Consider the following 22872-nt stretch of genomic DNA (forward strand, 5'->3'; position numbering starts at 1 on the left):
CTCTAAGCGGTATATCACCAATCACCACACTGTAAGTACATCTCAAATTTCACCTATCAAAAAAGATCAACCATCTATTTCCATTTTTTTTCAGTATCTTTTGTCTTACCCTTATTCCAGGCCAGAACGCCTGCTCCTTGCCCACACACACCTTCCAGACAGTCTGTTTTTAAATCTCCGACCAGGATCATATGTTCACCCCTTACTTCACCCACTGGTTCCAATAAGTACATATAATAAGGTTAAGTCCTCCAATACTTTTCTCAGGAGGATAGCTCAGGGGCAACGCGCTCGCCTTGGAAGCAAGATGATGCAGAGCAACAGAGGTTCGATCCCCGGGTCCATGCTTCGAAAACCTCTGGGTATTAAGTGCATTATAAATAACCAATTATACTTGCAATATTTAGCCACACTTTTAGTGCCAGTAGGCCATAGATTTATTCTGATACTACCTCAATTGTATTAGGCATTGAGCTTCTTACTGCTATAATGAGCCCCCCCGCCTAATGGTTAGTCACCACTACTTAGGGTAGCCAGCTGCTGTGCAGGTGCAAACCCATCAACTACAACTTGGAGTGTGAGACATACCACCTGAAGGCATGCCAGGTCATGTATGAGTACATCTTCCAAGCGCTCTGGGGAAACTAAGAAACTGTATGGACCCCTCGGATTCCAGATAACAGCAGACATGCAATATGTAGTATTTTAATTGGTTAGAGACTTGTCTTTCTGTCCCCAGCTTTCAAACATATCCACCCAGATTTGATTACACCCAACCCCAATCATCTAGGTCTACTCCCTCAATTTGATGTTTTTCATTTTCATATTCAACTATCTTATTTCTCTGAGCCCCACATTTGCAAAAGACCCTTATTGGACTTTTAACACATGTCACAGTCCTATCCCAAGGTCAATATAGCGACTCTTCCAGCTGTTCTACATACACTTTTTCCACCAGATGCATATCATACCCTAACATCCTTAGGCCATGTAACTCCCACAGAATAATTCTCACAACAGCCTCAGATCTTAAATCAATTTGTACCTCATCAAGGCGATCAACTCTATGGAAAAAGACCTTGGCAGTGTCCCCGGAACTAATGATTCCTAGTAGCGGAATTTCATGCAATAACCTAAGCACATTACTTCTATTTATCATCACATTCCAATCAGTAGCTTCCAACCTGCCTAGTATAGAACTTTCTGGAGAATCCATAGTTTGTTTGATATCCACCCATTCCATTTGTTTCCTGTCACCAGAATCTATATTTCTCTGCCTCGCCTGTTTCTCTCTCAATGACCTTAACTCAATGAGACCTTCATCTTCCAACTCAACCCCATTATATATTGACACTATTATTTTTATTTCCAAAGACCCACTATTCTAGGTAACATGTTCATTTGCCTGCCACCTTTTCCCAAAAAGTCCATTGGTTCTCTGTGTTATACTAAACAAAATAAGACGACATGTGTCCTGAGTACCATCTTTCACAACTGCAGAGGCCCACACTCCATACAATGAGGTCCCCCCAGAACTACTCATTACCATCTCCAGCAACAATGGGCCTCATTATAAATTTGCCGGTCCGGGAACTACGGTAACGGTAAGCTTGCTGGTACCATAATTACCTGACAGGCAAACTACGAGTTGTGCTCGCAGGTGCCTTTCTGCCCACCATGTCGGACCTGGCAGGCAGAAAGGCACCCGCGAGCACAGCATGTCGGATGCACCGGCACCGTTATAAACGGTGTCGGTGCATCCGACCTGCCTATTCCCATTCAGCCCTATGCGGCCGAATTGGAATGGGGAGCATCTTTTATCCAGCGCCCGCAAATGGGCAATTATCGGGTCCGGCAGGGCCGTAATGACTCGGTAATTTCCCATTCACGGGCACCGGGAAAAAAAATGACATCGGTGGAAGCCGTGCCTGTATTACAGTCATGGCTACTGCCGATGTCAAAATGAGGCCCAATGTTCCACTACAATCAACTTGACAGCCCACATCTTGGTTCAATTTCAAACTTACTATGGGACGATACATATCCCCCAACCAACCGCTGGTCAAAAGCCCCCCTACCTGTCCCAGATTTTCTGACCCCAAGCCTACTTTCTGAGGGGACCTTACCCCCGGCTGCAATGGATCCAGAGGATTAAATTCACCCTCCAAGGCTGCCATCCTGCAATTGCTCACTGTGAAGGACAGCCCCACATCATTAACAGTCATAGTAAACACAGGGAACAGGCTTGTCCTGCCAGGCAAACCAGGAGCCATCAGAGGAGGATAACCTCCCCCTGAGGCCTCTGCATTTAAACCCAACAAGACCACCAGGTGTGTAGACTTAACGTGGGATTCAAATAGGAAAAGGAGTTATTACACCTGACACACCAGACACCCCCATCAGAGTGAGCATACAGTTGTTTAGTCGCCACTCAATCTATCTTTCCTGAACCCTTTCTTACCGTACCCCCATTGCCCACCCCACCATCCAGCGGAGGAACAAATGGTCACGGTTTCTGATGCGCAACCCACCTTTAAATCAGACTTAAGGGACATATCGACCCTCTCAGACTCGATGTCCAATACGATGGTTTCTACCACTCCACTTTGCATAGCCGCATTGACCATCTTCGCAGGCTGCTCTCTTTCCATTTCACTTTGACACTTTCCCTAGCCTGGCAATCCCGGGCTTCCTCCTCCATTAAATCAATGTTCTTTAAGAACTTTCTGGATCCAGTGCTCCACTTGTTCCAAACCTTTTTCTTTCTTACAGATTTCCCCGGAGCACGGCTTCCTTCCTTTTGTGAAGCCCAATGGCTGGCTCCATTTTGACCAGTCACAGTCAACAAAGTCTCCTTTGACCTTGCCACCTCCTTTCTTAGCACACCTAATGTAGATTTAAGGTGACAAATGCCCTCATCCAAGGATTCTAAATGGAGTTTCAAGCCACTTAGCTGAGGCGTATGTATCTGAAGCTCCAGCTTAAAATTCACATGTAAAGTGGAGAAAAATGTAAGCACCATATTAAGGGCTGCGATCTCGAGGGGATTTAGCCTGACACGACTAACTCCTCGAAAGTATGATGTAGCCCATTGTTATTGTCTCCTAAGTTCATTCAAGAACGACGAACTGAGTGCCTAATGTACTGTCCGGATGTTCCATGAACAAAGAATGGGCATCAGAGTTTAGATATGGGTCATTCAGGTTAACAATATGCCTTATGCCCCGAGTATCCTGAGATACCACATTTGGCCTGCTATTTTCATCTCTCAGATATAATTCCAACAGACTCTTGTCACTAATGATGTTAACCAAGATGTAATCAGTATTTTGTTTGGTCTTGTTGACACATCTTTTTTTTTTGCAACTCTGCCCAGGCCCGCAATGGTTTTGAAAAAGTCCTACACATGCATAATTACCTTTCCCCTTTCTACCAGGCTGCACTTTTCCCAGCAAGGGTCTAATTGGGCTGACCCCAAATTCTATCAGACAGAGTTCATTTTTTTTTACTTCGGCTGCAGGATTATTATGGATGGACGCAATATCTAACCCTCACTGTGAACCCCCAGCCCAAAGCGGCTGAGAACTGAAATCCTCCACCTGACTTTTTGAAATTTGAGTGTGTATCTCCAGGATGTTTCGCTCGTATCTCTCTACTGTGCTGTTGGTCAAAACATGTTCTTGTGAAACTCTACCCGTCTACTGGGTAATTGGGGCTTACACTTCCTGCCCTCTCACAAATGACTTAGAAGAACACCCAGACATACCCTCCATGGCCCATGAAGCCACCATCAAATCTTCATCCTATCTTTGCTCTGAGGACGGACCAATGGACTCATGGGATCGGTCCGTTAGCCTCCTCTATCTCCCACACAAGGCAACGTACTAGGCCCTTCGCCCTGTTTCTAAGCCCTTAAATGTGTTGGAAATTGTTGACCTTTCCCTTCCCCTTCCATCCTAAGACATTGGCCCGTGGCCAGGGCTTTGTCACCTTCTCCATTGTCCTGAGTGAGCGACTTTGGCTCCTCTTTCAAGATTCCACACCCCTTATCAGGCCCTAGACTGTGTACAATAACACAGGCATTCTCATTTTCAATAATGGACAATAAATGCAGTTCTTTATTCAGACTGTTTCTCTTTATGTTGGTCTTCTTGACCATTTCACCCCCCTCTTTTGTTTTCACTGTAGCAGGGGGTTCACCAACAAAGTCCTCAATTCCGACTGCTCCCAATGCCACCACAACTGCAGGGCCCATGGGAGTAAGTGAAGTTCTTTGTGATCACAAGGAGGCTATGCAGGGAGGATTTATTATAATGTGTTCCATCATCTCACAGCTAGTAATCATATCAATCTGGATGCACAGATAATATCTGTGCATAGGTGAAGGAAAAAATGAAACGCTTGTAGACTCTTCAAAGCTGCACTTTAGTCACCTCAGGTCCAGTTCATTAATTCCCCTTCTGAAACACTACATAGAGGCAACTGCAAATCCACAGTCATAAGAGGGAGCCAACTTACCCCTGGCTTTGTTACCTCCAGATTGCAGCAGCAGCCTGCACCACCTTCAGCCTCAGCCATGGAGCATGGACATGGACAGAGACATTTTCCACCCTTTGTGGGGATTCTCACCTATGGCGAGTTTAAAAATCCTTCCTGCCAGGCAGCTCCGACTCCACAGTGCCTCGGCTGCCTTAAAGGTGTAGGATTCCACAGGCACCGCACCTTAACAAACATGGTTCAGAAGACGGCAAAAACCACTTCAATAGTTAAAGGGAAAGTGCGCTCAAAAATGTTATTGTCCCGAGCGTTTGGGCATGTGTTTTTATCATATGGTGATTGATCGTAAAAAAATGTTCCTATGCATCTTACCTTAGTTTTCCTCACTTTTACTCGTGCGAAAACGACGGGTTGGGAGCGGCCCTCTTGTGCTAATCTTATCTGTTGATGCATCGCCCTAAATTCAAGTGAACTTGCGTCACTAAATCATATCACCTGCCCCTGAAGCTGACATCAGTAGGCGCTTACTCCCCTTTACACAATGCCAATGCACGTCTCGTGTCAAGGTTCTCTATGCGCAAGCTATTGATGTGTTGCCATGGAAATGGCCGGACACCCCTTTCCTCAATAAGTATAAGCAGACCCCTTCTCACCAGACAACATCAGAGTTGCTTTTTCAATCGTTTCACTGTCTTTTTTTTTTTGGTTCATCTGTGGCTCGTTTCTGCTCTGTTGAGCTATCTTTGTTGCACAAAGCCCCTGCAAACAGATACTTACAAAAGCATTACTATTGATTTCAATCGTTACTGGCGTTTTATTTAAAAATGTGTTGTATAATGGCACAATACAGCCCTACCAGTACGAGCCAGAGTATTCTGAGGAGGAAGTAATTAAAGTGAAAGATGCAGAAACGATGGGGAATCGGGCTATAGTTGGGAAGATGAATCACCGCAGCATGAGCCTGAGCCCAGTCGCATGGAAGACGTTTCCACCTGGTGTACCTACAATCGCTGCAAGGTCACGCCAACCGAGGTGGAGAACTGCTGCTGCCAAGAAAACTCTGGATGCGTGGCCTACATATCAGAAAGAGACACACCACTGCTATGCGTTACCGAGCTGCATGACTTCAAGGCAGCCTGCCTCACAAGGTCCGTGTTGAGGATTATGATGGTGCTTGTGCATGAACTTTGCGCAACAGTTCACCCTCGCAATCCAAGTAACGAGTAACTGTACCCTAGATGTGATGTCATTTTGAACACTGAGAGACTAATATTTCATATTTGTCTCCTACATTGTCGTAACTTTTATTGATCACTGACTAATTAATGCAGCCTGCAAATTGAATATATTTCTCACGCTTCTGGGAAATCACAGTGTTCATCGCTTATGTGTCTTTCACATTCAACTAAGAAACAATATTTCTCTGTGCCCCCAAATATTATGGCTTGAATGGGTGTTCACTTTTGTAATGTGTCGAGACTTCAAAGCCCAAGTTCATTTAGCCATGAAGTAACTTTTGTACGGGTAACTATGCCATAGAATACAGATTGCATTTTCAAGTAAGGGTTGTGCACTTATCAGTTTCATTTAATTACAGTATGTATGTTTCTCTTCCACAGGTGGTACAGGCCATTTACATGGTGGCTTTATGGGAGGCTTGGATTCCGTGTTCGACGAGTAATACCCACTTGTGTGGTTGGAGCCATTTGTGCCAAATTCCCCACTGACAGCAGACAGTACAGGTGATTTCACACAATGCGCTGCAAATTCAAGTATGCAATTCGTATTTTTTTTTGATCCATCAACACAACTAAACTAAATAAAATACAAATGAGCATATACAGATAGTTGTTTCAATTGTTCAGTGAATCAAGAACACGCTCACTCATTTATGAGGGACATAAAAGAATGTTTTGTGCCCTTTTACACTCACCTCGTCCGCATAAATCCATTCACATTCCATTATTCCCCACTCTGGTACTGGGTGGGTGGGAACGGCTAAGGTGCCAAACACGATGTACACTTTAAAAGGGTTCTTCTGCACGGTGACCATTGTTCTCATGGCCTACCCAGACCCAGTGTTTCCAGGCTCCCCTCTTCAAGATCCCGCTCCTGCAATCCACATAAGTGTGTCTCCCTTCCGCAGTGTTCAGTGGCTTTTGCGCTCGCCTCATGCCCATCCATCATCCCTCCAGTATCAATGGCAGTTTGCACCTGTGGCATTGCGCTCCCAAGGGGGCTCGGACGATGGGAACGGACAAGGTGCCAAACAGAGGTTAAGGTTTATTCTAAACCTTCCATCCATCACCTCTTTTGTTTTGCATAGTGACCCTGAGTGGGGTGGGTATGTCCAGACTTGGGGCCCGTCCCTGCTGGGCCTAGAGACCCATGCTACTCCTCACTGATAAGGCCCAATGAGGCCAAAACATGTTTGGGGATGCTTGTGGTCTCGTGCAGAAGGGAAGTGACCAAGCAGTTCGGGCTGGACTTCCCCTTTTGTGGTGGAACTAAGCCTGATTTGCATATGGTCTTTCCCCTTTTGTAATGGACTGGCAGGTGAGAACACAATGGTCTGGATGCTTGCCTAGAGCAATGCCAGATGTTAAGCTGTATTCCAAACCTTCCAGCCATCACGTCTTTGTTTTGTCTTAAGTAATAGTGGTAGTTACTGGAGATGTAACATTTTTGAGTCTCCACGTCTAGGGACAAGTTAAGGAACACACCCAGTATTTTAACTTTACCCCCAACTGGGATGGAACAATCTTTAACACTGAAGCAGTCGTATTCAACTCCTAATTTGGCTCTGGCCACAGTGCTTCTGAAGAGAAGTAGCTTGTTTCTTGCTCCATGAAGGCAGAGAATTGTTTTTGTCATCCAGCGTCCAATGATGTCATAGAAGGTATTAAGGTTGAAAGTTTCTAGATCATGATCACTGCTGATTTCTAGGTTGAGTTGGGTGTCGTGTACAATTTGTGAAAAAGATGCCTTTCTACTGCAATACACTGCTGAGCGGTCTAATATACAGATTGAATAATGTGGGTGATATACAAGCCCCCTGCTGAATGCGAGAGAGGATTGGGGAGAGCTCAGCTGAGGCAGCTGAGATTGTCTGTTAAATAGAAAAGAAGTTTATCTAGATTACAGATTCATTTTTGCAACTCCCAAAGTCTGAGAGAGTGTTTAGCAGATGATTATGAACAAAAGCTGCAGCAAGATCAATGAGGACCAGGAGTCCAATTTTTCCCTAGTCGATCATCTCAATTATATTAGTCTGCAAGTCTATTAGGCCAGTCTCTGTGCTATGGGCTATACAAAATCCAGATTGTTTACTGTGGAGAATGGATTCTGATTCACAGTGGGTTTGAAATTGTTTTGTGGCTACCTTATCCAGGACTTTCAATAAAAGATTAGAGTTGGTGATTGCCTTATATTGTTGGCATCTTTTGGGTCAAGGCCAGCCTTTTTTTTTACCAGGGGGATAATGGTAATACCCTTAATTGCCTCTGAAACGTATAGGTGATCAAAGGAGGAATTGACAAAGCGAGTGAAGATAGGTGTAAAGATAGCTTTATTTCCAACACTAATTTTGTCCGGAGAATATTCTCTCTGCAAGATGTTGGGTTAATTGAGGGAAGGATTTGGTCCATATCTCGGTCTGACATATATTTGAAAGAAAATGTGCATTGTCCTTCATTTTGTTTGGATGTGGAGGGTGACAAGGAATGAGAGACCACATCATGTTCCAGGTCCTTTCTGATTTTATCATGGGCTGTTTTAAGTTTGTTGGCGATGGCCAAATGAGCACTTCACAGTCCTAATCCAAAGGGTAAATCGGTTGGACCAAGGCCTTGGGGCTTTCAAGAAGTTTTACGATCTCGAATAATTTCTTGGAATTGTTCATGGCCCCAATTATTTCTTCATTTTTGGCTTTGATGATTATAAGCTTGTAGTCCAATTCCACATATTTCCATGTAGCCTTATTTGCAGTGGTAGGGTGTTTTAGCTACACTTGTTTGGTACTTATTTATTTTTTTTTTTTAAGAGGGAAAGATCGGGGTGTACCAGTTTTTATGGTTGGAATTTTCCCTCACCAATTTCCGCCTAACTGGGGTGACTATATTCAACATTTTAGTGAAATGGTTGCTGTAGGTCTCAACAAAGGTTTCCGTAGGGTTCGAACATGCTGTAGTAGGCATAATAACAAGGAGACAGATTTGGAGATGAGAGGGTTTCATTTATTTAAAATTGCAGTTGAATACTCTTTTAACAGGATTGAGAGATTTTTTTGGAACACCCTCGAAGAGAATAGTGAAGTCTACAATGTAATGGTCCGACCACATACATGGCAAGGTGTTTTTATTTCTAGCTTCAAGTTTTGAGAGACCATCTAAAATAAAAAGCATTATCACTATTATCACCTAGTCCAAAGTATTACCTGATTTGGATGTGGGTTCATCATTTTTGACCCTGAAGTCAATTTCCAACAATGCTCCATCTAGAAGGGTTCCTTCCTTGTCCCTAGGATCATGGAGCCATCAGTTGAAGCCCCCCAACACTAATGCTGAGAAATTGGGGTAATTTATGTTTTTTAATAGCTGTACTTAATTCTCATTAAAGTTTCCCATCTCACATGGCGGGCTCAATAAACCACAATTAGAATAACACAGCTGCACAGGGTTGGCATCAATCTAACATGTTATATTTAACAGTTGTCACATGAGATTTGGCTCTTGAAGAATTGAAAGTGGTTTTCAGCAATAAACAGCAATTCTCCCCATTGACCAAGGTGTGATTTCTGCAGATAATGAAGTATCCTGGTGGTACTGCCATACCTATCATGGGACCACTTGCATCTATTAGCTATATCTCAATTAGACATAATATGTCTAAATAGTGGTGGGTAAGGTGGTCATGGACATCCAAGGAGTGTACATAAAGACCTTGTGTTCAATAGGGCAATTTTGATGTCCAGGCCATCAATTAGGATTACAATGCAGCCTGAGATTTGAGGGTTATCACAGAAAGTTTTAGTTGTATTTAAACAATAATCCGTTTGAGGTAGTAAGTCAGTCAGAATAAGTGGCCAGATAACAGCTGAGAACATACACACTCACCACATACACCAAAACAAGCAAATAGATAATTCAAGCAACAATATGCAGCAAACATTATCATGATCACACACTACATACGCCCACACAGCCACTGCGTACTTTGTGAAACCTGAGGCGTTTCTCACATGCTATTCCCGGGGATCCCTGACTCAGGGGGCAAGGGGAGGGCCATGGCTCTTGGATCCCAACTCTGGGGGTGGACAAGCGAGGGAGGATCACCTGAGAAGGGTACCCTTGGAGACTGTGGGAGGAACGCCCTCAGGTGTGACATGGTAACCCCCCATTGCAATACATCCCTACCCGACATCCCCTCAGTCATTATAGGATTTTATCAACCAAAACCCATTCACCCACAACAATACATCTTCCCCCTTCACCCTGACAAAAATGTATATAGTTTTACCCTCATCCCAATGAAAAACTACAACTCCCACAATCCCTTCATCCACTATAAAAACCATCCCACCCACTCCACCTTTAGAAAATATGTATAGTACAATTCCATGTCCCCCTCCCCAATTTCGACAATACTACAAAGAAGAAGAGGCAACCTGAAAGGTAAAGATTACCAGTGAAAAACACAGAAAGGCACAGAAGACAGACTCTCTCCTTCTGACAGCAGGCTGTCCTGTTAATGAGGGCAGGCAGGGTCAGGCAGGTTCAACCCTGAAAAAAACACTTGCCGCACATTAAAATCCCACAGGTGCTTAAAGGGAGCCCGCAGGAGAAGGGAAGGCAGTTGCTTTCGGATCGCCAGGAGGGAGGCTGCAAGGCTGAGTCCAGAAGAGGATCCCGTACTAAATCCCAAGAACTCTGGGAGAATGGTGAACAAGACATAGCACAGATACAGGGAGGCTACAAAGCTGAGACCAGCAGGGGATCCCTACAATCTGACAGTATGAAAGCAGGAGAAACAGCCAAGACACAGAGGGGAGCCACAGAGCAGAGAGCAGAGTTCAAGACTCTTTTCAGCCCAGGATTTACTGGTGGAGAGGCTGTTGGGGAGGATAGAAGGAACTCCCGGCAAGGCCTGCCAGGTGGAAGAGGTGGAGACAAAGTCTGGTGACTTCCAACCCCCCACCCTAAATTGATCTGTGCTTGTTCTCCCACCACAAAGTCGCTGCCTTCGAGAATGGCAGGGTCTGAAAGCTGCCTGTTTCCCTCGGGGTGAAAGACAGAGTTGGGGAGGAGCAAGGCCTGTGCTGGAGACCCCGGCGTAGACAAACTAAAGACCCCTCCCGGGTGAACAAAGGAGTTGGGGAGGAGAAAGGTGGGCACTGGAGGCCCTGGCCTAATTAAACAACTAAGCAAAGGTAATCAGTGAGTTCTTGAATGCAAATGAGGGAGTACATTCTTGTGTCATTCTCACGGTGAGACTGATAAATCAAGTTGCACATCTAAAGACAGATGCAAGAAGAGAAAGTGTCAATGGTTTGATTGTTGAAAAGTAACAGAGTGGTCTGGCAGGAAAGACATTTCCTTATTGAAAGTCAAAGCGAAAAACGAAGGGAAAGTCCCAGAGAAGGGGAGATGGGAATTTAAGTTTTATGAAGTAACAAGATCGAGTGGAGGCCTGAATGAAGTCAACTGTGATCCCAAAATTGAAAGTGAACCGTGAAATTTAAACTACTGCGAGGATACAGCAAAGTAAGTGAAACAAATACAGAGTGTTAAGAAACATAATTAGGAACTTTTTCAATGGAATCAGAGTGATCATGCATTTGGAAATGTGAATCTATCCAGCATTGGAAATCTTCGAGTTGAAATGTCTGCGCTAGCCAGGAAGGTTGAGGAAAGGATTCCCACAAGGTAAAGTGAACTTTGTTGTGTAAAGAAGCCTCTGAACATGAAGAGATTTGGGTAAATCCCCGGAAAGCTGTCCCTAAATTGTGGAACTGTTCAAACGTTGCCTTAGCTGTTGCGAAGTGTGCCAAGCTGGGGAGCGAATCAGTCAACCACCTTATAACAAGTCTCCATGCCCCAGGGTTTACTCTAGGGAGTTGTAAACCAATACTATTGCTATATTTACTTTAGTTTTGACTCACTCTTTCCTTTTTACATATATATTTTTCCTTTCACACCATTATTGTATAAGAGATAGAGCAGGCATCAGGTTTTTCTTAGTATAGGCCATTTTCCTTTGACAAGGATTCCATTAGTCCTGCCTTCCTTATGATTTGATGGTTGAGACTACTGTCATCTTAGTTATAGGGCAAAGCAGGGGATTTTCAAACCCCAAAAATTTCAATAAAGGTTTTTGAACGTGTATCCTTGTGTTGTGGTTTGACTCATGGTACCATGTTTTTCTAACAGTTCACATTATTAACATACACTTATGCAAGAAAATACATAATTCAAGCAATAATATGCCCATGACATTATAATGACCACATAGACACTCACCCCACTATCATGACTAAACTAAAGACACACTCATCCCATTATCATGACCACACACAAAAGACACACTCAACCCATAACATATTTACTCACTTTATTATCATGACCATACACAGCATACACACTCACACCATTATCATGACCACACAAAACATACATACACTCATACAAGGAAATACATAATTCCTTCAACAATATGGAGCCAACATTATATTTAAGGCTCTCAGTTTTCTCATATTTGTTTTTCTGCCATTTCCATCTGCATTCTGCAATACTTATTTGTTGGACTTTTTTCTTTATTAATCCACATTTATTTTGTGTCATATAAAAGAAATCTTTGTTAAAAGGATGTTATGGTTACAAGCAAAACCAAAAGACCCTTGAAATTTACCAGTTATAGTACACTAAGCAACCATAACTTGTGTCACATCTGTGCACTGTTAATACTAAAACCCAGGTCATCAAAGATGGCTTCACAAATGTGCTTGATTACATCGCTGATGACATCACATATTAAATTAATTTTGATATAAAGTCTCTAAAAGGTGTTGTGTTTATAATGCTAGTAACAAGATGTGATGGGTGATCGGGAGAAACACCATGAACTACTTAATGTATTAAAAAATGTACTCATCTGAACAAAATATAATATTGGATTGTTGTTACTACAGGAACATAATCATACATACACATAGGCAGTGGTTGCAGCATGCACTATAGAAGTACAATATATTTTGTTTGGTAATTTTGAAAAGTAAAATAATGAATGGTACCTTATCAGAGTTTTCAGTAATTATAAACATGGAATAAATATGAACAGCTAATAGCTTATAATTGAAGACTTACTACATACTTGTGTTAGTATAAACAATACATATCAAGACCTACAATGCATACAATCTGAGGCACATACAAGGAAACTTTGGTAAGGAGGAAAGAAACAACACCACCAAAAAATGACAGTAACATTAGACTTCATCATCAAGTACACAAATTAATTGTGTGTTTGAGGCTTGCTTATTTCCCAATGTATGTGTACCATGAATGGAGGCCAACTCGTAAGGATAGTGCCTTAACAACATACAGCAAGGTTAACAAAATCTCGTGGCCTAGATATGTCAGTGACCAAAAAGAAGTGTCCCAGATATGTGATGTTATTGGTGATCTCATCATGACTTTTTTTTCAGTAACGTGACCAAGCGCTCAGGGAAGAGCGAAACGCGTTGTTCGGGATTCCCCCTTGGCGTCCTGTTTTGTTTGTTGTGTGTTTTTGCTGATAATAAACTTGTTTCTTCAATCTGATTCGAGTTTCTATTTTTGGGATTGTGAAGTGCCTCATCTCGGAGTGCTGTTTATATATTAGTTTCCATCCGATTTGTCATCCTTCCTGTTCATTCCTCAGATGGTTCCTCTGCTCGACTTTCATTTCACTCCTCAATCAGTTGTCTGGGATGCCAGCTTTTCAACTGATTGATTTGGACCCATTTTTCTTCAGTCTGTTCTCTTTTTCGATGTGGATCTTGTTGGCAAGAGGTGATATGTTATCTACAATTTCAAAGTCACCACACCAATATGGGAGAATCCTCTGCTCCTTGGCTGATTCCTTTGAAAATTGTACAGGTAAACCTTGTCCCCTACTTCATACTTTTTCTTGGTGGTCTTTAGATCATAATAGGGCTCCATTCCTTCAGTCGAATTTTCTAAATTGCGCTGACCTTAAGCAAAGCATGCTGGAGGGGCTTACTTAAATGTTCAATCTACTCATGAGTAGTTGATGCATGTATCAGTGTATGCTCCTGAATTCTGTAGAGCAGATGCTTAGGTAACATCTTTTTTTTTTGATCCGGTCATAAGCTCAAATGGAGACATCTTTGTTGCAGAAGATGGTGTAGACCTACTAGCCATCAGAACAAGCAGTAATCGGATGTCCCAATTGGATCCATAGTCCGCCACAAACCTCTTTAAGATATTCACAATGTTCTTGTATCTCTCTACCCCTCCCCCCGCTTGAGAACAGGCGCTAGACAATGTGGAGTATTCTTTTTAGGTTTCCGGTCTGGAAGACAATCCAACCACTTTGTGAACAAGCAGGTCACAGTCAACATATTTTTGTTTCGGCTAGAGGAGCAGATCACTGGCCTAATTAAGTCGGTTTGCAAATCTGACCAAGACAGTGTCATTCCCCTTTTTTGTATGGGAGCTCTTTGTGTGTGTGTGTGTGTGTGTGTGTGTGTGTGTGTGTGTGTGTCAACTGGGTTGGAATTGGGCATGCAAAAGACACCTCTTTAGGTAAGTGTTGAGGTCCTGGCCCATGTGTGGCATGTAGGCAACCTGGCGCAAAATTTCTAATGTCATGTGAAACCTCTATAACCAGCAGTGGGCACGTCATGGACATGGTTCAACATCAGGCTTCAGAATAAGGTAGGTACCACCCACTGGTCACAGGCTGATGGGGCTCTCCTTACTGTAAGGAAGGCATGTTATCAAAGTGATCACAGTTCAAGGGTGATTATTGAACTTCAATTTGATTTGAAAAACCCCTATCTAATCCTACATCTAAAAATGGGAGCAAGCTTCGACCATCAAATAATAATAAGACATCCTAGCAGAGTCTTGTAAAAAAAAAAAGGACCTACACTAATAAACCAATTGCCAATCCTTACTTTCAAATACAAATAGTATGGTAAACTATATTATGCAAAAGAAACGTGTTCAAGAAATGTTATGTCAGCGTATTTGAGCCGCTGGCTTCCCTTTTTCAACACGGGACAAGCGGCACTCTCGGGCTTAGCACACTCTCTGGCTTCCCTTGCATGGGGATGCAGTTCACAACCTCAGCATCAGGGCCTACTGTGCCAAGGTCCCTTTGCCATTCAAATTCTTTTATTTCAGAGGGTCTGATGGAACACAACAGACATTAAAGTTCCTTTTTTCTCAGGATTGCACATGTACAACTTTCTGGGTGATTTACAGTTCACCCGGCTCCCCCTCCACTGGGCTCAGACCCACTTTAACATTAAACCTTCAATTGGTCTCCTTCTGCTGGGCTTGGACCACATTTTCCTACTTTTCCAAACTTTCTTTACTTCATTAAAATCGAAAACTTTCGACTGTACGCAGGATTTTGCTCGACCCCTCGCAGGACCACTTCAATTCACAATACTTTGTTCTCTTCTAAATATAACCTTTTTCTCACTTTCACTTCTGCCACATTTCAGCTGGATACCTTACAGAGACCTTCGATTGAGCACCCATATGGTGCTGGACCACTCTGTCAAAGGTATTGTATCTTGCTTTTAAAGTTAAATCACTCATCAGCAGTTCAACTTTACTTGCATCTCTTATCACATGAGTTTTAACAATGTTTGTTCCAGCGCTCTCCATACAATATTGTTGCATGGAACCTTGGCTTCAACACGGACTGGTCATGTATCAGTCTCCCCAATTCACTGGCTATGTTGATTTCACTGACGCTGCTTTGTTCTTGGAGCCAAGGACGGTACCACGGCAGCTGCTGCTACTCTGTGCCTTGATTATTGATATTGGAAGGACCCCGGGTATCTCCAACACACAACACAGGATTCTTCTGCTTGGTTACCTGGTCTTACAATTTCTGTTCTCGAGGGCTCTGAAAAGTAATGGTTCCATGTTGAAAAGGTCAAGGGAATTTTCCTTCTTGCTGTCCTCTCCTGATTTGCCATCTTTCTTCTCTCGTTCAGCTGCCATCTCGAAACTGCTGTTTCCTTGTGTGCTTTGCTTCACTCAGAGTGTGCTTTCATGCTCCACCTTTTATCCATGTGGGGAAGCTTAATGAAAGTCCGGTTGTGTGATGGTCAGTAATTGCCTGACCTCGCCTGAGCATTGTATTGGGAAACGTCAGGTATACTGCTCAGGTTTTAGTCTGTTTTCTCCTATTGTGGGCTGTCCGTGTGAAAGTGTTCATGTTGTTAAAGAGGGGGGTAGAGTTCTTAATTATCCTACCTTGTAGGATGGGGTAAAGGTGTTACAGAGAATGAGATACGTATCTCACCATTCGGTGTCACACTCCCTGAAGACCCCTCACCAAGGTGATCCTCACGCACTGGTCCACCCCCAGGAACTGGAACCAAAAGCGATTGCTTTGTCCTGGCCACCTGGATGATAGATCCCCGGGGACTAGGGGGTGAGACACCTTCTGGTTTCTCACATTACCAACAAACCGTTGTGGATCTGGAACATCTTGGAAAACTTTATCAACACACGGACATACTCTTTATCCAGTATAATCTACTTTGTTAGAGGAAAACTAAAAGCTCTTCAATGGGTTGATAGGATTTTCCAATGAACAGATCTCTTTCTATGCAATGATCAAATCTGCATCGCGGGTATCATTACTCCACTGGGCAGCCATGAATTCACTAATCAACCAAGTTTGCAACCTGGTGACTGCAGCAACTTGGATTTCCCCCAGCAGGGATTCCGTTTCTATGAAATACCACTGCAGGGCTACAGTTTTAGCCAGTTGGTCAGCCAGGTCATCCCCAGTCTTATCTGGCCCCTCTATTTTAGAATGACCTCTTATCTTCTTCCAATAGATGGTCACCTCCTTCGAGGTCACCATATCATCAGTTGACTGGATCAATTTGGCATGCTTTAAGCGTTTATTGTTGGCACAATGAATGCCTCTTTTCTTCCAGTTAATCGTGAGCTCCACAATCCCGTTCCTGACATAATCAGAGTCAGTAATTATGACCAGTTCTTTGAGTTGGTGGTGCACTGCAGTGAGAATGGCTTGATGAATGGCCATCAACTCGACAACCTGACTACTCCAGAATGCTATTTTGTAACCGGCAGAGGGTTTGGGGGTATTATTCCGTTAGGCATTCCCAATGCCAGCCGCTAGTTATTTATCCCTTTGTTATTAACATGGTAGGTAAACCCATCCATATAAACTGTGGGTATCCCCTGACATGTGTATTCTTCATAGACCTTGTGTGGGGAAGATACATATGCCGCCATGTTGATGTTGGTCATTAGACTTTCGTCCTCAAGACAGTTTTATTGAACCTTAAACCTTCGCACAAGGAGAATCTTTTTGTTTTTGCAATATCTGACGTCCACAGGAAATCCTTACATGGACAGAATCCAGGAAGTAATTCTGGAATTACTAATATTACCACCCAAATTCAATCACTTTGGAGATATTGGATGGGTTGGTGACATTTATGTGCATCACCCTGTATGAATGGGTGGTAATTTCTCAATGCCCACACCTCTCCCAGGAGTGCCTTCTTGCAGTCATTGAATTGTTCCTGCAAAGAATTTTGCTCACGTCTTGCTCATGTACGCAATTACTTTGTTGACCTTGTCATGCTTTTGATACAACACCGCTGTTGGGCAAGTATCTGAAAACCCTGTCTCAAACAAGAACTCCTTGTTCTTTATGGGATAAGCCAAACAAGGAATGTGAGAAAGGATTTTTTTCAGTTGTTTAACTGCCACAGCTTGTTCTGGACCCCATGACAACTTGGTCTTTAATGAACTTCTGACTATATTAGTAAGTCCAAGAAGGCTTCCCAATTCTCGCAGAGTAGTAGGGTTTTTTATTTCAGTAAGGCTTCTACCTTCCTCGCCTGGGGATTCAGACCCTGGTGGGTTATCTCATGTCCTAAGAAGTTCACTTGGGTCTTACACCACTGTGCCTTCTGAAAGGACAGTTTTGCTCTGTCTTTCTGCAACTCTGCAACTGTGTTAAAACATAGCGTATTTCTGCTTTATGGTCATCCATAGTTGAGCTATTGATCAGAACATCATCTACATAGGCAAGGTTTCACCTTTGGCCCAAGACGGGCCTGGCCTTATGTAGAAATATGTTGAACTCATTGCCAGAGTTTATGTATCAAAAGGGGGTTCAGGTCCACGTGTACTGCTGCCCCCAAAGGTAAAGGCAAGCTTGTACTGATCTTCCCTAATCATGGGCACTGACCACAAGCCGTTGGTCAGATCAATAATGGCGGTGTACACCTTTGACTTTTAGATCTGTGCCAGCCCCTGATCGATGTAGGAAAGTAGACATCTTCATATGTGGACCTGTTTGTTCAACTCCCTCAGGTTTGACCATAATCTCAATTGGTTGTTTGGTTTGAGTATCCCCAGTACCTTGTTGTTGAAGTACTGTGGATTGGACAAATTACCCGCAGGATTATAAATTGGTCGCTGTTATCCACCAATATTTGAACGTTGGTGTGTTCTAGGCGTACTAGAGGTGTCAGATTTAAATACAAACTTGTTGTAGTAGATGGAAATTTAAATTTATATAGGCGTCCTGATGTTCGAGTTTCTGTCCTTCCTTAATTTTGAGGGGAATAGGACATTGTTGCACCTGTCCTGGGATGGTAACCTAATCTCGCACTTGAACTTCAACTGCATAAGGCAGCAATTTTGGATTGGTGTAACATTTTAGAGTTTCCCCTTCCAGTGTGGATTGCCACTTAAAACTGGGAGCCAGGTTAATTTTCAAAAATGGAGAAGGGTTCCCATCACCAGTTTGTTCTCCTACAGGGATGACAGTGATGGCTGGGACTTGTTTTTTCTTGAAATAGAACTCTACTTTCTCAGGAAGTCAATCAATTAAATCAGTACTCATATTTTATTTTATAGGCAAGTTAGTCTGGGTGCAGAGGACCTTGTTTACACAGTCTATCAGAGGTGATATCCTCCTCAGGAGATTGTTCCCCAGGAAACAGGTTGTACCTTCAGGAGTCACTACTATCGCCAGATGTTTTACTCAGTGATGCCCAATTTTGTTTTCTCGACCTGCAGTCCCTTCGGAGGAAATTTCATTCCAGTTGAAATTTTAGAGTTGTCCGGGAAGTGGTGTGAGGGGAATTTGGTGGCCTTCCTCCCGTCCTGGGTTTAGTTTGTCAAATGGCTTTTTGGACAGGAGGCTGGCTTGTGATTCAGTATCCACTAGAGCTGTTAATTCACACGCCCTGCTCCCTGAATAGTGACTAGAAACAGCTTTCTTTCTCAACCAAGGTGCAAAAAAGTGTGAGTTATTTGCCAGCCTAGTGGTCAATTTCTTAGTATTGAACTCCAACACTGTGTAATCTTGGGTAGTTTTCTATGTCAGAGATTGGGAATCTGTAAATAAAATTTTACAACTGACAATGGGTGGATTTGGGAATACTCTTTCCCCCCTGATTCTTTGCTGTCCCTCTTTTCGTGGAGGCAGTTCTCGAACCTGTTTGGGGAAAGGACCCCTCCATTTCTAACTTGTCTGGCTCACATTTTGGGGGGTTGAATAGATTCTTGTTTTGGGTCGGTCTCCATAATTATCCTGTCCAACTCAGAGTCTTTTTGGACCCATTTATCTTTAGGAGGGATCCCCCCATTCCCGAAAGAGAAGATGTGCTTACCTGAGTCCTCAGGGACTCTTCTCTTTCAAAAGGAATGATCTTAAGCTCTTCTACAAAGTGGGTTCTTATTTGACCTCTCCTACTTATCCTTTGCTCTTTGGGTCGTAACATTTTGGCAGTAGTAGAGTCACTTTCAGGCTGAGCGGTTTTTAGGGATTCTGTCTGTGTGAGAAAGGAAGCTTCAGCTAGGGCTTGATATCTCCCCTTCACCCGGGCCCCCTCCTCAGGAACGTGTGGTTTCTTGGATGTTTCCTCGTGTTATGTCCCTCCTGGGGCACCAGCCCTGGTTGTTTTTGGCATTCTGGGAACCAGGGTTAGATTGCGGGTTGGACTGAGCCCTCAGGATGCACCCCAGGTCATTGGTCAGTTGCTGGTCCTGTCTCTCCAGCTGAAAGACCTTTTCTGGGTGGTAGGGAGGTCTCAAGTCATACCTCTGATGCTCCCGAAAAAAGTCACTGTCCCTTCTCCCGGAGTAGCTCAGATACTGGAAACTTCACCCGTAATTTTCCATCCTGAATCTCCCTTCTCCTGGGTTCAGGGACCTATTGTCCTGGAATTGGGGAGAGAGAGGAGGATTATTTGGAAGTTCTGGTTCGGTGGAAATATGCAGAAACAGTTCATATTGGGCGGTGGAGTGATCTTCTCTCCTGAGAGAAGTTTAGAGGAAAGTTTCCTCGGGCAGTACTTACCTGATTGGTTCCCCATGTTGGGCCGGGTCAGTGTATACATACCCCATGATTGGCTTACACAGGTGGCAGGATCTGAGGGATCACTGTTCTGGGCACCTGCCTGACTACCATTTGATTGGGCTGGGCCTGAGGGTCTCCTCTGCCTTTCATTCTGCTGATTGACAGAAGGAATCATTTTAGGCCCCCCGTATTGAGATCCAATGAAGGGGTCATTTTTAACTCTGCCACCTTCACAGCAGCAGAGGTGTTGGATGTTTTGGGGGTTTTGTGGGTGTCTCTACTCTCAGTGGGCTTCTGGACCTATTAGATCCTGGTGGCTTGTTCAATTACCCAATTCAGGTTCCTGAGCTCTTGAAAGTCACAAACCAGCTGATGTATTTGGGGAACACATGGAAATAGGTGGTCACAAATTCCCTACTATGTATGTTCACATGGCAGGAAGACTGAGCAAATGCACTCTTTAGCTCCTGTACAAACTCCTTAGGCACCTGATCCTCCACACATTGCAAATATATACGCAGCCTTCTGGGCCTCCTGTGGGTTTCTCTGTGAGGAGAAATGTTTTAAAATGGCTACCTTATAGATGGACCGTTTATAATGATCCTGGTCCTCCAGCCCTGTAAAGAAACTTGAGTGCTCAGGTGAGAATGTCCATTCAGCAAATGCTATGCAATTCACTTAATTTCTGATCGGGAATGATTCCATCATCTCCTCATAAAGTCTCAAGTGCTCCTATACCAAATACTTGGCATTCTTGTGGTATGGGGTCATGAAGCTATTTTTGACGTTGATTTGTCTTATTGGGTCTTTTACAAACCCTTGCTCTGTTTCCCTGTCTTTTCCTTCCTCTGCACCTGAGTCCATTAATTTTCTTACACAGAGTTACTCAGTGTACTCCATCCCTGTCCTCTAGCTGCTCCCAGTCTCTGAGCTCAGGAATATCTCTGAGAGTCATATGATCTGGACTCCTCTCACCTAGACCGCAGTGAGCTCTCAGGGTCACTTCCCTGGTAGTTACTTTTAAGCCAGGATTACACTCAGTCTCTTCTTCCTTCCTTTCAGGTAGTCTAGGGAAATACCCCCATGCCCCTGTATGGTTGGAGGTTTTTAATATACACTTTCTGGGTTGAATCTCTGGCTTTTCTCTTCCATCAAAGCGGGCAGGTGATCTCTTTTTATCCTCATCATCTGCAAGTCTAACTCGCTGATCTTGTCATCATAGGAGTTTTCTGGGCCAGAATTACTCCTATATCTTTCTTTCTGCGGTTCTTGTTGGTAGTCAGAGAGCTGGCTTTTTAATTCTGATACTAGGGCTTAGTGTCAAGCACCTTGCTCTGAGTTACCAACCAATCTTTTGTTTTCTGCAACTCATGATGAAGTGATTCATTCTCCCTCTGTTAGCCTTGTATGCTGTGTGCATATTCAAGGCACTTTTCCTTAAGGATAATAATCTCTTTTGCTTGCTCATCCCTGCAATTTGCTGCCGCTAATAGTTCAGCTTCTATTTGTCTCACACGCTCTACTTGCTCATTCCTTTCTTCTCTAATTCTGGGCAGTTCCTCAGGACCTGACAGTTACTTCTCTGCATCCACGTTCAGCCTGAATGCATCTTGGTCTTTGACCAGTTGTACATTCTGTTGTTTCAGAATATTTATATTCTGACCCCTTTCATCAAACGTCTTTTGTGAGTCCATCTCTTTAATGATGTACTGACTATGTTTCCTTTCCAATTCCCTAATTTGTTGTTTGAGGACCAAAATGTCATTTAACAACCCCCTGTTATGACCAGTCTGGTGCTTCAATTGGGAATGCAGGAGACTTACAGTGCCTGCACCCTTAGTGCTTGCATTATGCAGTGTACCAAAAGTATCAAACTTTTTCTCTCTCTCTCTCTCTCTCTCTCTCTCTCTCTCTCTCTCTCTCTCTCTCTCTCTATCTCTCTCTCTCTCGATCTCTCTCTCCCTCTCTCTCTCCCTCCCCTGGCTTGCTTTTTTGTTTTCAGCTCATCCTATAGTTCCTCAATGAGCCGTTGTTGTTGTAACTCAAAACCTTTGCTCTGCTGCACTGTATCCCCAAGCTGTGTGAGTTCTTTCTGAGCCTGTTTCCAGACCACAGTATGCTTTTTCACACCTGCCTCACTCTTTTGCACTTGCTCTTCCACCAACTGCAAGTGGAAGTATAAATAAGTTGTGCGCTGAGCCATTTGACTCAGTTCTTCATAAGTGTTTTGAGTCATATAAAATGTCTCTACTGCTTTGTCCAATTTCCCACCTCCACACTAAATGTCAGTGCTCACTGAGGTGACCTGTTACACCATTCTAGTTTGCCAACTCCTGGCTTCGCCCTCACCCCATTCTCCTGGAATTAATAATTTATCGAGGAGGTGCTTCCTGGCATCACAGACTTCTATGGTAGTCATTTTAAAATGTCATTTTGCAACTTTTGTAGAACTTCATTGTGCAGGGGCAAACAACACCCTGTTCTTGCTTGATTTCTACACACAATGACAAATCACACAGTATTACTTTTCTACACCTCCCTGGAACTCAGCAATCAAGTGTTACAGTAGCCTTTTAACAATGCACAGTGATCTTATATCTACCTCAAAGCAGTTACAGCAAAATGAATGTCCTGCCCCAATGCACGTGTCATGAGTCAACAATAATAGACCAGACTCTAGCGCACAAGCCCTCATTTTTTTACATTATGTTGAGACCACCCTAAACCTAGAAAGGAACTCCTCAGTTAAGGGTGGTCTCAATGTAATGCAACATA

The sequence above is a fragment of the Ambystoma mexicanum genome, chromosome 10 (assembly GCF_040938575.1).
Source record: "Ambystoma mexicanum isolate Mex_15411 chromosome 10, UKY_AmexF1_1, whole genome shotgun sequence".
Lineage (NCBI taxonomy): Eukaryota > Metazoa > Chordata > Amphibia > Caudata > Ambystomatidae > Ambystoma > Ambystoma mexicanum.